The sequence below is a fragment of the Cyprinodon tularosa genome, unplaced genomic scaffold (assembly GCF_016077235.1).
Source record: "Cyprinodon tularosa strain WSP-4 unplaced genomic scaffold, ASM1607723v1 ctg537, whole genome shotgun sequence".
Classification (NCBI taxonomy): domain Eukaryota; kingdom Metazoa; phylum Chordata; class Actinopteri; order Cyprinodontiformes; family Cyprinodontidae; genus Cyprinodon; species Cyprinodon tularosa.
Genome location: NW_024039271.1, coordinates 337,949 through 352,092, shown reverse-complemented (window position 1 = coordinate 352,092; position 14,144 = coordinate 337,949).

The window sequence follows — 14,144 nt, the reverse complement described above, 5'->3', positions numbered from 1 at the left end:
GTTGCCTTAATTCCGTTTTACAATTGAAACACAAATTTCCCTCTGAGCCTGAACTAACCGCAGGATTTTCCCCTTCACTTTTCAGTCCCAGTTCGCCAGTGTTCAGAGCAGCATTGGACCCTTCTCTACCACTTCATAATAAACTTGTTAAACCTTCCCCTGGCCTCTCCGTTTGGTTTTCTGCATGTGGGTCAGATCTTTGGATAAAATCATGACAATAGTAGCTTCATCTGGTCTGTTCCTGTTTGGCTGTGACTCCACCTTGGAGAGAAATATCAGCTGTGCTGCTGCCATCAACACCTTTGTTTCTAGATGTTGGAGCTTGGCCTGTTTTTCAGTGTAGCCCTGTTTCTCTGGCTGTGACTAACTGGATATGATTTCTTCATCCTCTGACATGGGAGCTGGTTCGGAGCTCGTCTGCTGGGCCTGGTTCTGCTGGAGGTTTCTTTCTTTTAAAAGGGAGTCACTGCTTGCATGCTCGGCTTGAGGGATTGCTGTAGGGTCAACATCTACTGTCTCTACCTGCTGATCAGGGGTGCCTCTAGAAATGTTTCATAGCGATGGCCAGATGGGGCCTCTTAAATTCTTGGTGTGGCACAAAGAAACATAATTTCAGGTTTTTTTTCTACTTCTGTGGTAAAATTGCCTGTGGAAAACTATCCTAAAGATCTAAGTAAACACCTACTCATACCTTTTGGCTTATTGTGTGATTATTAATGTTACTACTGATCTAATGTGCACAGACATAGACCAGTTAACAGTTTGACTTGAACAACAGTGGTGTTTTATTTATATTTGAAATAAGTTGTACATTTCTTCAATTTTTGAAAACAAAAAATGACTGCCTGTCATGGTTTAATTAAAGGTCTGACCCCAAAATGCAGCAGACCAAAAAGAGAGACCAGGGAAAAGTTGAACAGGCTTATAAAATATGGTGATAAATCCAGTGCTGCTCAGAACACTGTCAAACCGGAACTGGAAGGTGAGGGGAAGACACAGCAGTTAGTTCAGGCTCAGTGGGAAATTAGATTCTTAGACTTGAATTGGAGGAATAGGTTACAGACTCACTTCTCCAGGAAAAGGTGTCCTTTATGGAATCCAGTCTGTGTGGGAAGATTCCAGTGATTGTCTTGTTTGGTGTTGGGCGTATGGGGTTTACTCTGACTGCGGCTGTTCCTAGGTGAACGGAGAAGCTGACTGCCACTCACATTCCCTGCGGTACTTGAACGGGCTGTGGTGCAGATGAAACCTTTGCTCAGTGTGAGGCTCAAACGACCTCTTGGGGAAAGTGGACCCAAACTTCCTGTTTGGAGTGAACGGAGAAGCTGTCTGCCACTCTGATTTCCTGTGGTACTTGAACGGGCTGTGGTGCAGATGAAACCTTTGCTCGGTGTGAAGCTCAAATGACCTCTTGGGGAAAGTAGATCCAAACTTCCTGTTTGGAACCCCAGCTCAGTTAGAAGCTCAGTTGATCCTTCCAGAGAGAGGAGGTCTAAACAAATCCAGTTTGCAGGATGACTTCCTGCCGAGAGGCAAAGGCAAAAAACAAAGTTAAAACTCAGGTTGACAAAAACAGCTTGGCTAGAGTATCCAAAACTGGCAAACAGAAACTCAGGTTAGACTGCTAAACTAAGCATGGCTAGAGTACCCTGTATTGGCAAACACTCTGGCGTCAAGGTAGTGGCAGTCAGCAGCTTAAGAACACTCCACAGGTAATGAGGCAATGAGCTGCAGGTATGCAGGGAGGCCCAATGAGGACGGGGCACCACCTGGTGGAGGAGGAAAGGAAACACAAAAACAGACCACACAAACTGGATTCCTGACACTGCCGGTCCAGAAAGAGGTGGAACACCTGCTTTCACTGAGTTCTGCCATGCTTCTGTCATCAAAGGTGCTGACTGTCCCTGGGCTGCTGTTTGATGCTTTTCTCATCACTGTTCTTTACTAATTCTGGTTCTGTGTCCTCATCATGCTGTTTGATCTGTTTCTATCCTCCATCCTCCTTCTCTCTCTCTTCTCCTCATCCTCCTCCATTCTCCTTCTCTCTCTTTCTCCTCCATCCTCCATCCTCCTTCTCCTCCTCCTCTCTCTCTTCTCCTCATCCTCCTCCATCCTCCTTCTCTCTCTTTCTCCTCCATCCTCCTTCTCCTCCTCCACCCTCCTTCTCTCTCTCCTCCTCCTCCATCCTCATTTTCTCCTTCCTCCTCCTCCTCCTCCTTCTCCTCCTCTCTCTTCTCCTCCATCCTCCTCCTTCTCCTCCATCCTCCTCCTTCTATCTCTTCTTCCCCTCCTCTCTTCTCCTCCTCCTTCTATCTCTTCTTCTCCTCTTCTCTCTTCTTCTCCTCCTCCTTGTCCTCCTACTCCTTCTCCTCCTCCTTCTGCTCCTCCTCCCTGGTTATCTGTTGCTCCCCTGTCATCTCTTTCTCTGCTTCTGCTGTAATTCTTCTTAAAAATCAGAACAGATGTCTGTGGACTTTCTCTTCATGTCTGAAAATTGACCAGCCATCCACAATCACCAACTCATCCAGTTAGCTGCATAACTATGTCATAAACACACTAAAAGCTGCTTTAACAGTATAATGTTACAGTTCACATATCCCCCTTTTCTTTCAGAAACAAATTATTTGACTTATTTACTTATTGTTAGTTTTAAAGCTTTCTCACCGTTAAAGTGGGCACGGGCTGAGCCGTAGTTCTCTAAAAGTCTTTCTTTGGGGCAGAATGATATCAAACAAACATGATAATGAAGAAGGCTGCTGTAATTGGTTAACGCTCTGAGACCTATTAGTTCACTTCCTGGACATAAATCCCCTGAGGACGAAGTCTGTCCAGTAACCTCCTCTACCTCCCAACCATGTTCAGAACTGGGTTGAGAGGCCAGACAAGAGAGAAAGTCCAATTACCGTGACGATCGCCATGTCCTGGTCCTAGATGACTGAGAATCATACCATAACTTAAAGACATCAGGTTTTTTCTTAAACACTGATGCAGAAGTTTCATTATTCAAACAGAATGATGGAGGTTAAAGATAGCGGGGAGAGTGATCACCATCTGATGAGAATATTGGTCAGGTTATCCTGAGCTATCTCTACAGTATAGTTATGCTGCTCTAGGCTTAAGGGTGGATTCTACTTCTTCAACCGCACACATCAAATGTTGCTTGCATCTGATCGTGAACAAGTTTTGCAACGTCTGTCTGGAATTTCTAGGGACGCACAGCAGTTTCCCGCCAAGCACAAGGGGGATCCTATTCGAGAACTCTAGAGAACTTCGATGGATGGTCACGAGAACTTCTTCTGCAGCGCCAGCAGAAGTGTTTATTCTAAAAAAAAAAATGGCGTGTCTGGAAGATATCACAGTCATGGAGATGGATCTAGAGTATCCATTGCTGTTATTCCTCGGTTTTTAAAAATGGCGCGACCCGGCACCAAATCGAGAAGGACGACCACACAGACAGCCAGAAAGGCATACCAAGGACCAATAACAGTTGCTTTTTGTCTGTGCACTTCCGCTTGAGATCTGCACGAGTCTGCAACCGTCCAACGTGTAGTCAGGATATTTTTGAGGTATGCGACAACAGTTGCAGAAGCTCTGCACAGGGGACGTGGTCAGGCACAGAGACAGATTTGACGGTAGCAGAGGCTATCCGTCAGAAGCATAAATTGGCCTTTAGATTGCTGGAGGACATATGGACCCTATTTCATTGTTGTTGGTGAGACGTATCGTGTTTACTTCCTGTTTGGACTACTGAGCAGCATTGTTGCTGTCCAGACTATCTTCGTCTGATGAAGTTATTTTCTCTGTGATATCTCTGTATCTCAGTAACTCTAACTGACCAGAACCACTCTGAAACATAGCGCCTTCTGCTGCACTTTTCTACTAAGCACTTGTCAGTTTCACACGGTTTTATTTCTAGTAGTAAGGAGTAGCTAGCCTGGACTAGCACGAGCTTAGCATCGCTATGGCTTCTCTCTCTCCCCACCTTGACTTTTTTCCAGCTCTTCCTTCTTCCTCTCCTCTCTCCTGCTCTCTGTGTCAGATGTTCAGTTATTCCTCTGCCTCCTTTAGTGATAATGGGATGTGTAATAAGTGTAGTGTTTCTGTAGCTTTGGAGGCGAGGGTGTCAGAGTTAGAATCCAGGCTTCAGGCTGTTGAACATCCAGGAGTTAAAGTAGGCCCCCCACGTAGCTGTCCTTCAGGCGATTGGGTAACTGTGCGCAGAAAGCGTAGTCGTGGATCTCTGCCCACTGGTCACCACCAACCCGTTCACGTTTCTAACCGGTTCTCCCCACTCAGTGACGCACTCACTGAGAAGCCCACTCTGGTGATTGGCAGCTCCATAGTCAGAAACGTTGCATTAGAGACACCAGGGACCATAGTCAAATGTTTGCCGGGGGCCAGAACGGGCGACATTAAATCCTACCTGAAACTGCTGGCTAAGGATAAGGTTAAATACAGTAAGATTGTTATTCACGCTGGTGGTAATGACACCCGGTTACGCCGATCGGAGGTCACTAAAATTAGTGTTGCTTCGGTGTATAATTTTGCCAAAATAATTTCGGACTCCGCAATTTTCTCTGGTCCCCTCCCTGATCTGACCAGTGATGACATGTTTAGCCGCATGTCGTCATTCAACCGCTGGTCGTCTAGGTGGTGTCCTGAAAACAACATGGGCTACATTAATAATTGGCAATCCTTTTGGGGAAAGCCTGGTCTGATTCTGAGAGACAGCATCCATCCCACTTTGGATGGTGCAGCTCTTCTTTCTAGGGCCAAATTTATTAGTCCTCCAAAACCCTGACCACCCAGGGTGCAGACCAGGAAGCAGAGTTGTAGTCTAACACACGTCTCTGCAGCTTCTCTACTGTTACCCACTCTTTACTCCATCCAGACAGAGTCTTGCCCACGACCAAAATCTAAAAAATTAGCAAGATTCCCAAAGGAGTAAATCATGATAATCTAATTAAAATCAAAATAACTCAGGTAGGGGAAAAAGTTAAAACGATTAAATGTGGTCTGTTTAACATAAGATCGCTTTCCTCTAAAGTTCTGCCAAGTAATGACTTGATTTGTGATAATCACATTGATTTATGTTGCCTTACAGAAACCTGGCTGCAGCAAGAGGATTATGTGAGCATAAATGAGACAACTCCTTCGAGTTACTTAAATTTTCACACCCCCAGAAGTTCTGGGCGAGGAGGAGGGGTACCTTCTACAGAAGCACCATAGAGAGCGCTCTGACCAGCTGTCTCTGTGGAGGCTGCAGCGCCTCAAAATGAAAGAAGGTGAGAAGAGTGGTGAGAACAGCAGAGAGGATCATGGGGGCTCCTCTTCCCTCCATTAAAGACATTTCATCCCACCGCTGCGTGTCCTGAGCCCGTGACATCATCAATGACCCCACAGCACCCCACCATGGCCTGTTCTCCCTTCTGCCCTCTGGGAAGAGGCTTCACAGCATTCAATGCAGGTCTAGCAGGTTCTGCAACAGCTTCTTCCCCACTGCCACCAGAGGGTGAATGTTTTGTAAAATGATTTATTGTATTGTATTAAAAAAAAACACTGAAATGTTAAAACTGAACATTTACTGTTTTTTATATATTTTTTTTATACTATTTTTTCAAGGCTGCACTTGAAAAAAGAAGAAATTGTCCAGAGAGCTGTTCTAAATGAAATTTCTTTTTGTTTTACACTTGAGTTTTCAGAGTTCCTCTCTGATTTGGTATTAAATACTGACAGGGTCATGATAGTGGGAGATTTTAACATCCATGCTGATATTGAAGGCGATAGCTTAAGAGCAGCCTTTAATGGGAGAAAACAGAGTTCTCCTCCCCCAAAAGAAGGTTCAATTTTAGTAGATCTTTATCAGATAGTGCAGTTGTAAATTTTAAAGAATCGGCTTCACTTTCTCTCTCCTCTGTGTCGCTGAGCAGTGCTGCAGAGTGCAAAAGTATAGCTTATTCCCCTTCACAGGTTGATGATTTTGTTGATGGGGTTGCTAGTTCTCTGCGTACTGCCTTAGACAACGCAGCTCCTTTGAAAATGAAAACCGTTAAAAATAGAAAGCTTGCTCCTTGGTTTAATGCAGAGCTGCGTACTTTGAAGCAAAATGCTAGGAAACTGGAGAGAAAATATCGCTCCACAGGCCTGCAGGAGTCCTTCCTAGTCTGGAAAAATGGTTTACTGCTGTATAAGAGGACCCTTTGTAAAGCAAGAGCAGCATACTTCTCCTCATTAATAGAGGAGAATAAGAATAATCCTAGATTTCTTTTTAATACAGTTGCCAAACTCACCCAGAGCCATAGCTCTGTTGAACCGTCCATTCCACCTGCTCTTAACAGCAATGATTTTATGGGATTCTTTATAAACAAGATTGATCTTATTAAAAATAAGATCATAAGCACTCCTCTATCCGCGATTGTACCTGAGGTAGTCATGGAATCTGAACCGGGTTTAGACTGCTTTGATCCAGTTGAACTTTCTGAATTAGCAAAATTATTGTCTTCATCTAGGCCTTCAACTTGTATGTTAGATCCAGTTCCAACCAGGTTATTTAAGGAGGTATTCCCTTTGATCTCCTCCTCCATTTTAGATGTGATTAATCTATCTCTGTTACAGGGATATGTACCTAAAGCTTTTAAGGTTGCTGTAATTAAACCTCTGCTTAAGAAACCGTCTCTTGACCCAGATGACTTGGTCAATTATAGACCTATATCCAATCTTCCTTTCTTATCCAAAATTCTTGAGAAAGTAGTTGCCAAACAAGTTTGCGACCACTTACACCATAATGAACTTTTTGAAGAGTTTCAGTCTGGCTTTAGAGCTCATCATAGCGCTGAAACAGCTCTGGTGAAAGTCACTAATGATATTCTCATGGCCTCAGATAATGGACTTGTATCTGTGCTCGTCCTGTTGGATCTTAGTGCTGCATTTGATACAGTTGACCATAATATTCTTTTAGAAAGACTTGAATATTTTGTTGGAATTAAAGGAACAGCACTAGACTGGTTTAAATCCTATCTATCTGATCGAATTTGTTTATGTTAATGATAGATCTTCAACACACTCAAAGGTTACCTGTGGAGTACCACAGGGATCAGTGCTAGGACCAATTCTCTTTACTTTATACATGCTCCCAATCGGTAGAGTTATTAGACAGCATGGGATTAATTTCCACTGTTATGCTGATGATACCCAGCTATATCTGTCTATAAATCCAGATGAAGCTAACCCATGACATAGATTACAAGCATGTCTTGAAGACATAAAAACCTGGATGACTCTTAACTTTCTGCTTCTGAATGCAGACAAAACAGAAGTTATAGTCTTTGGACCAGAGTCTCTGAAAAAGAAGCTGATTAGCCAGTCACTTCATTTGGATGGGATTAAACTGATTTCAGATAATAAAGTAAAAAATCTTGGTGTTATTTTTGATCAGGACCTGTCATTTAAATCCCAGATCAAAGAGGTTTCTAGAATTTCCTTCTTTCATCTGAGGAACATTGCAAAAATTAGAAATATCCTGTCCAGGGGTGATGCTGAGAAACTAGTCCATGCATTTGTTACTTCAAGGCTGGACTATTGTAATTCTTTACTATCAGGAAGTCCACAAACTGTAGTTAAAAGCCTTCAGCTGATCCAAAATGCTGCAGCCAGAGTTCTGATGAAAATTAAAAAGAGAGATGATATCTCTCCTATCCTGGCTTCTCTTCATTGGCTTCCTGTTAAATCAAGAATAGAATTTAAAATCCTCCTTCTCACATATAAAGCCTTAAATGGCCAAGCTCCATCTTATATCAGAGATCTGATTGTTCCTGATGTTCCTAACAGAGCACTTCGCTCTCAATCTGCAGGTTTACTAGTGGTTCCTAGAATTTCTAAAAGTAGAATGGGAGGCAGATCTTTTAGTTATCAGGCTCCTCTCCTGTGGAACCAACTACCAGTTTTAGTCCGTGAGGCAGACACTCTGTCTACTTTTAAGACTAGGCTTAAAACTTTCCTTTTTGATAAAGCTTATAGTTAGGGTGGCTCAGGTTATCCTGAGCTCTCTCTATATTTATGCTGCTATAGGCTTAGACTTTTGGAGGACATAGGGACCCCCATTTCATCATTCTGCTTCATTCTCTCTCTGTTCTCCTATTCTGCAGAATCTGTTTGTTCAATCTCTAACCTTCTGTTCTCTCTGCTTTTCCTCAGAGTAGCTTTGCCTCGTCTGTTCCTGTTTGGCTGTGACGTCATCCAGGAAAGAAACATCAGCTGTGCTGCTTCCATCAACACCCTTGTTTGTAGATGTTGGAGATCGGCCTGTCTTCAGGTGTGGTCCTGTTTCTCTGGCCGTGGCTGGGTGGATGTGCTCTCTTCATCCTCTGGCATGGGAGCTGCCTTGGAGCTCGTCTGCCTGGCTGTGTGTTTCCTGGACGGGGCCGCCTTTTACAGCTGCTTGTATCTCTGCTTCTGTCTCCTTGAACCCCAGTCGGCCTTGGCAGATGGCCGCTCACACTGAGCCTGGTTCTGCTGGAGGTTTCTTCCTGTTAAAAGGGAGTTTTTCCTCTCCACTGTCGCTACAAGCATGCTTAGTGTGAGGGATTGTATTTGAGTCAATGAGTCAATGCAATCAACTGGTTTTCCTTAGATAGAAAACTTTGTATCAATTTGACTGTATGGTCTGGTTGAACTGTAAAGTGCCTTGAGATGACATGTGTTGTGAATTTGGCGCTATATAAATAAACTGAATTGAATTGAATTGAATGCTATCTTAGAGTCTATTGGCTTTGTTCAAAATGTGAATAGTCCCACACATTCTCATCTTCATACTCTGAACCTTGTGCTGACATATGTTATAGAGTGTGAAGAACTAACAGTATTTCCTCACAACCCTGTCCTCTCTGACCACTTTTTAATAACCTTCAGGATTACTTTAACAGAGTTCTCCTCACTGCACTATTCTCTGATAGTGCAGGTGTAAATTTTAAAGAGTCAGTTTCACTTTCTCTCTCCTCTGTGTCGCTGAGCAGTGCTGCAGAGGGCAAAAGCTTAGTTTATTCCCCTTCACAGGTTGATGATTTTGTTGATGTGGTTGCTAGTTCTCTGCATAGATAATTAGCACTGCTCTAACTACGATTGGTTTATCTCTGGAAGTTGAGACAGCATCTGAGGTAGTCATAGAATCTTCAACTTAAGCTTCATGAGTTCAGTTGTTGTCCTATTAGTCCGCCATGTTTCTGCTTGCAGAAGCTGCATGCTGAAAAGCGTGGGAGGTTCCCTAAATGTTTGTAGTTTTCATCTGTGTTTAGTGTAAGTTAAAACTGCCTAAAGGCTTTTCGTTAGCTGTACATGTAGAACATTTTGTTTTCAAGGAAATCTAGGCCAACAGGCTGCAACACATTAATGACAAGATTACAACAAACAATGAAAAGCAGGGATATTTAGGAAAATATTCAAGGCTGATTCAGCTTGAATATTTTCCTAAAGCTGTTTCCAGGAGGAGGGAGCTGAGTGAACAACAGCTTCCTGCCTAATTCAGACTTTTCTTTTGCTTCTTTGAGGATCCAAACTCAACCATTCCAGCTGTGAACAGAAATCCCAATGATGGGATGATATTTGAATTAACCTCAGAGAAGACAGACAGAAAAACAGACAGACAGACGGATGGATGGACGGGCAGATAGACGGACAGAGAGACAGACAGAGTCCAGCATCCTGAGACACTAAGAGGAGGTAATTCTGTAGAAAACGCCTCCACAGACCAAGAGCATTTATAGCAGCTTCTGGCAAAAACGACTTAAAATAAAACCCCAGCTTTTATTGTAATCCTAAGATCTTCCATCTTGGAGGTTACAGGAAAAGTCCGGTCAGCAGGAATAATCAATGGATCATTATTTATACCTAAAACTAATACGTTCGCGGTGATTTAATGAATTTAGCATTAATCAGTAAAAAAAAAAATTAACGGTGATCACTGAGTCTGGGAGCGGCCATTTTTGCCCAAATATAGTAACCCCTCCCTCCTGCCATCTTCCAGCAGTGACGTCACGGTGCGGTAAGCCTAGCGCCATTCTCCCCGCTTTACAAGCAAAATCAATGGGAACTACTAGACACATCTGCAATCAACAACAATTATTGAAGATTTCCAGAGGACTTCACCATTAAAATTCACCAGAGCTATAGTGAAACAGATAATGCCCACGTGCATGGCAGCTGGATGTTGGAATACATCGGGTAAAAGTGAAAAAAAACAAACAGTTATTTCACCTTTCCGATTCCTGATCCTCCACGGACGGGTTCTTCGTTGGATTGCCAACTTGAAGAGGGAGGATTTGCCATCGAACTTCTGGCCAGAAAAAAAAACATGTAATATGTAGCCAACATTTGGAAGAAGAATGTTTTCAAGATGACTTGGATAATAGCGCGTTGTGACAAACACCAGATACAGCACTGGGACTTGATCAACAGCCGATACCGCACCATGACGTCACAAACCAGTAGGTGGCAGTGGTGTTCTTTGACAAACATGGATGCCTCCAATAAAGCACATTCGAATGAAAATTACTCTTAATTAAAAACACTGATCGTTTATTGAACAGGATGGAATAATTTCAGATTTAAAGAACTTTCAGAAGTTTGAATTCTGAATATGAGCGGACTTTTCCTTTGAAGGAGGGTCTGTCGGCATTAAAACGCTCAGCAATATCTACATGTGAAGCAGCTTATGTTTCCTTATCAGACTAGTTGGAAAAACTGACAGTAGATCTGTTAGTTTAATTGGATCCAGTTATATTTCTGAGTTTTAGGCAGATCTGCAGTCTTATCAGATATTTATAGGTTTCCTCAAACACCCACAGGATCAATGTGCTGAATCAGCAATACTAGCTCAGATAAAGACAACAGCGCCCAATTAAAAGAAACAAGCCAAGAAAAGTCGACATCCTGAGAAGCATATCTGTCTAATCAACACCTGACTGATCTGCTAGGTGCTTCTCTCTGCACAGGCTGGCTGTCAGTTAGCAGGACCACACACTAAACTGCCACACTGGCCCCGGATTTACCCCGAGGTCCTAAACAGTTTGGACTCTTATCTCTATTGGAAGTTTAACGCCTCCAAGTTAACTGCAATCCACCTCTGAATGGAGAGAGATTGGCCCATAATTTGAATGTTTTGAAGCTTGCTGTGAATCAATCCATCACAGCTGCAGAAGAGACGATAATGGAAACAAAAATGCAAATCTCCATAAACTCTCCCAAGGTGCATGTTTCTCTCGTCAAACAGGTTTCTGCAAAGTGCTAAAAGATAACGGAGGAGCTCTGGTAGAGCGCAGACAGGGGCCAGTCAGGGGTCACCTGCAGGCCCCATGTCACCATCAGAGGTGGCCCCGTCTGCTGTTTTCTCCCGTGGGGTGGGGGTGGGGGGTCTGCCAGTGGCTCCATAATGTGGTTAGTGCGCGCTCCGCTACACGCTAAACTTTCTAACGGCTGTAATTTAGATAAAGTCAGCAAACACACACAGCAGCCTTGAAGACTTGAAAGGAGCCAATATTTGCAGCATATTGATCCGACCAGCCTTCCCTGGCGTCAGACCCGTCCAAAAACGACTGATAACTTCTCCCATCCGCCCCTGGCAGCCGGCGCCACCTTCCCATCTTATCTAGAGCACAGGCTGCCCTGTGAGCAGCAAGGCAACAACAGCAGCTCCTCACTCACAACAACCACAGCTTCTGTATTTAGGCCTCAGCTGCCATCTTCTAAACTCTAGTCTGAGACGCTGGAATTGGACCGGTTCCGGTAGGTGAACTAGGTGTTGCTTTCACACTGAAGATGTGTTCAGAATCAGTGTTTGATAAAGCCTCGAATCCTTTAGACACCTTCTGGAACTGGATCCCAACCCCAGAACACAGCACAGTCTAGACTGCTCTACATCTATTCTCATGTCAGGAGGATTTCTATATAAAATCTGAGTTATTCTCACCTCAACAGATAAATTAAAGTATCTAATAATTCAGCCTGTCCAGATAACCCAAACATCCACCACCATCTTAATGATTCTGATCAGTTTGGAGCTCTTCGATATTTATCATCACAACTGTCCTAATAAATTTGGAAGCAGAGTAGATTCTACAATGATTTAAACTAAAATGATATCTAGTCATTTTATATAATATCAGATGACATCATGTTCCAGTTCATAGCTGGATAACAAAACACACCTGCTGGAACTGCGTTCGTCCTCCCTAGAGACAGACAAGAGGCAGCAGGGGGCGGAGCTAAGCCAGAGTCCAGAAGGACATGATGATGAGGAGGATGAAGAAACAGGCTGAAGGTCTGGAAACAGCAGAGCGAAGGCGGCTCATTGGGGACCTCTAGTGGACAGCAGAGGAATCCATTGTCGCTGGATGATTAAAAGTGAACTGATTAAGTCTTGGATGGATCCAGAAATGCAGAAGTTCAAATCTAGTTGGATTATATTAGGCATCATCTCTGACTTCAGCCCCGCTAATAAAACTGGTTTAGACTAAACATAACCTGATTTACAAAATTAAAAGATTAATTATATCTAGTAAATATCTACAACAGGAGATGTGTCCTTTTCTGAATAACCACTGTGTGAATTCAAATTTTAGATTTTAGAATGAAGAAAAAAAAGTTTGAAAATACAATAAATAAGTTTTCAATGCAATTAGCAATAAGTAAATAAAGCTAAATGCAGCATTTCTTAGTTTTTCTATATTGGAGAAAATGATCTGAGTCTTTATCATTTTTAGCCAAAGTGATGCAGCCGTGGTCCACAGGGAGGAGAGGCCGGTTCTACATGTAAACACCGAGGAAAACAAATCAGATTTGCTGGACTCATCTTTATAGATCTGATGCTCTACATGCACATTCTGATTGACAGAAAACTATATTTATCCTTAAAAAGAACAGCAACGAAATCTGGGCTTTTTCCCTCTTCATGAACAACAAAGAAACATGAAAATATTTCAGGTGTTCTGTAAAAAAAATTAAATCAGCTAAACAAAGAAATGATCATATTTTTTAGGCCATGCCTTTATTTTATTTTTTTTATAGTTTTCTGAAATCCTTCCTGAACTAAAAAGGCTCCATAGAGGATGTTCCTTTTTCTAACGCTCTATTTGATCACTACTTTCCTAATGAGGCTGGGAGAACATATATTCAGAGATTTCAGAAAAGATCAGAGGCAAATTCATCTATGAATTTCAATTTTTTAGGGATAAAGTTTAAAATGAACACTGGAAACTTGTTTGAGGAGGAAAGGAAAGTGAGTCTGGGACATTTTTTCTTTGATTGCAAAACGTCAGCTTGGTTTCCAGATGTGGATCCGGTCCAGATTCAGAGAACTGCTGAAAATTTGATCCATGCAGTCAGTAGAGTTTATAATAGAAAATAATGTTGCCATTTTTTTCCTCTAAAGGAATTGTATTGTTTAAAGCCGTTCAGTGATAGGCCAGATTGCTGTTCTCACAACCCTCCTTTATGAGCCTGCAGGGGGCGCTGTAGGTGAAAGGTCACCTAGAGGAAAAATCATGATGACCTTTACTGGGAAAGTTGTTATGCTATAACTTTTAGAGATCAATAACTTTTAAATATAAGATACAGGATAATAAGTGTATATTTCTTGAATCACCTAAGTCTTCAAAATTTACCCTGATATAAAAATAAATTATTATTTTTTTTATTTAGATCAGGGGTCTTCAACGTTTTCCAGGCCAAGGACCCCCAGACTGAAGGTGAGATGGAGCACAGACCCCCTAATTATATATATTGTATAAAATAGTGTTCTATCAAACTGGTCCTACAGTCACTCTATTACAGATGGAGTAATGTAACTAAAGTAATTTCTCCCTGGGATTATTAAAGTATTTCTGATTCCTGGTTGATGGGACAGGTGTTGTGGATGAAACGGTGCCCAGCTTGAAAGAGCTCCTGTGTGTCGCTGAATGTGAGCATTGATGACTGAAAGACATATTCTGCCTCCATTTATCTGTTTACTACAGTGTGTTGAATTCATGTTAATGTGGATTTAAAGTAATTTCAATTAGTGGAAAAAATTGCAGGAGGGAATATAATGGAGGTACTGCATGGACTCCAGGAGGGAATATAATGGAGGTACTGCATGGACTCCCTAGGGTTCACGA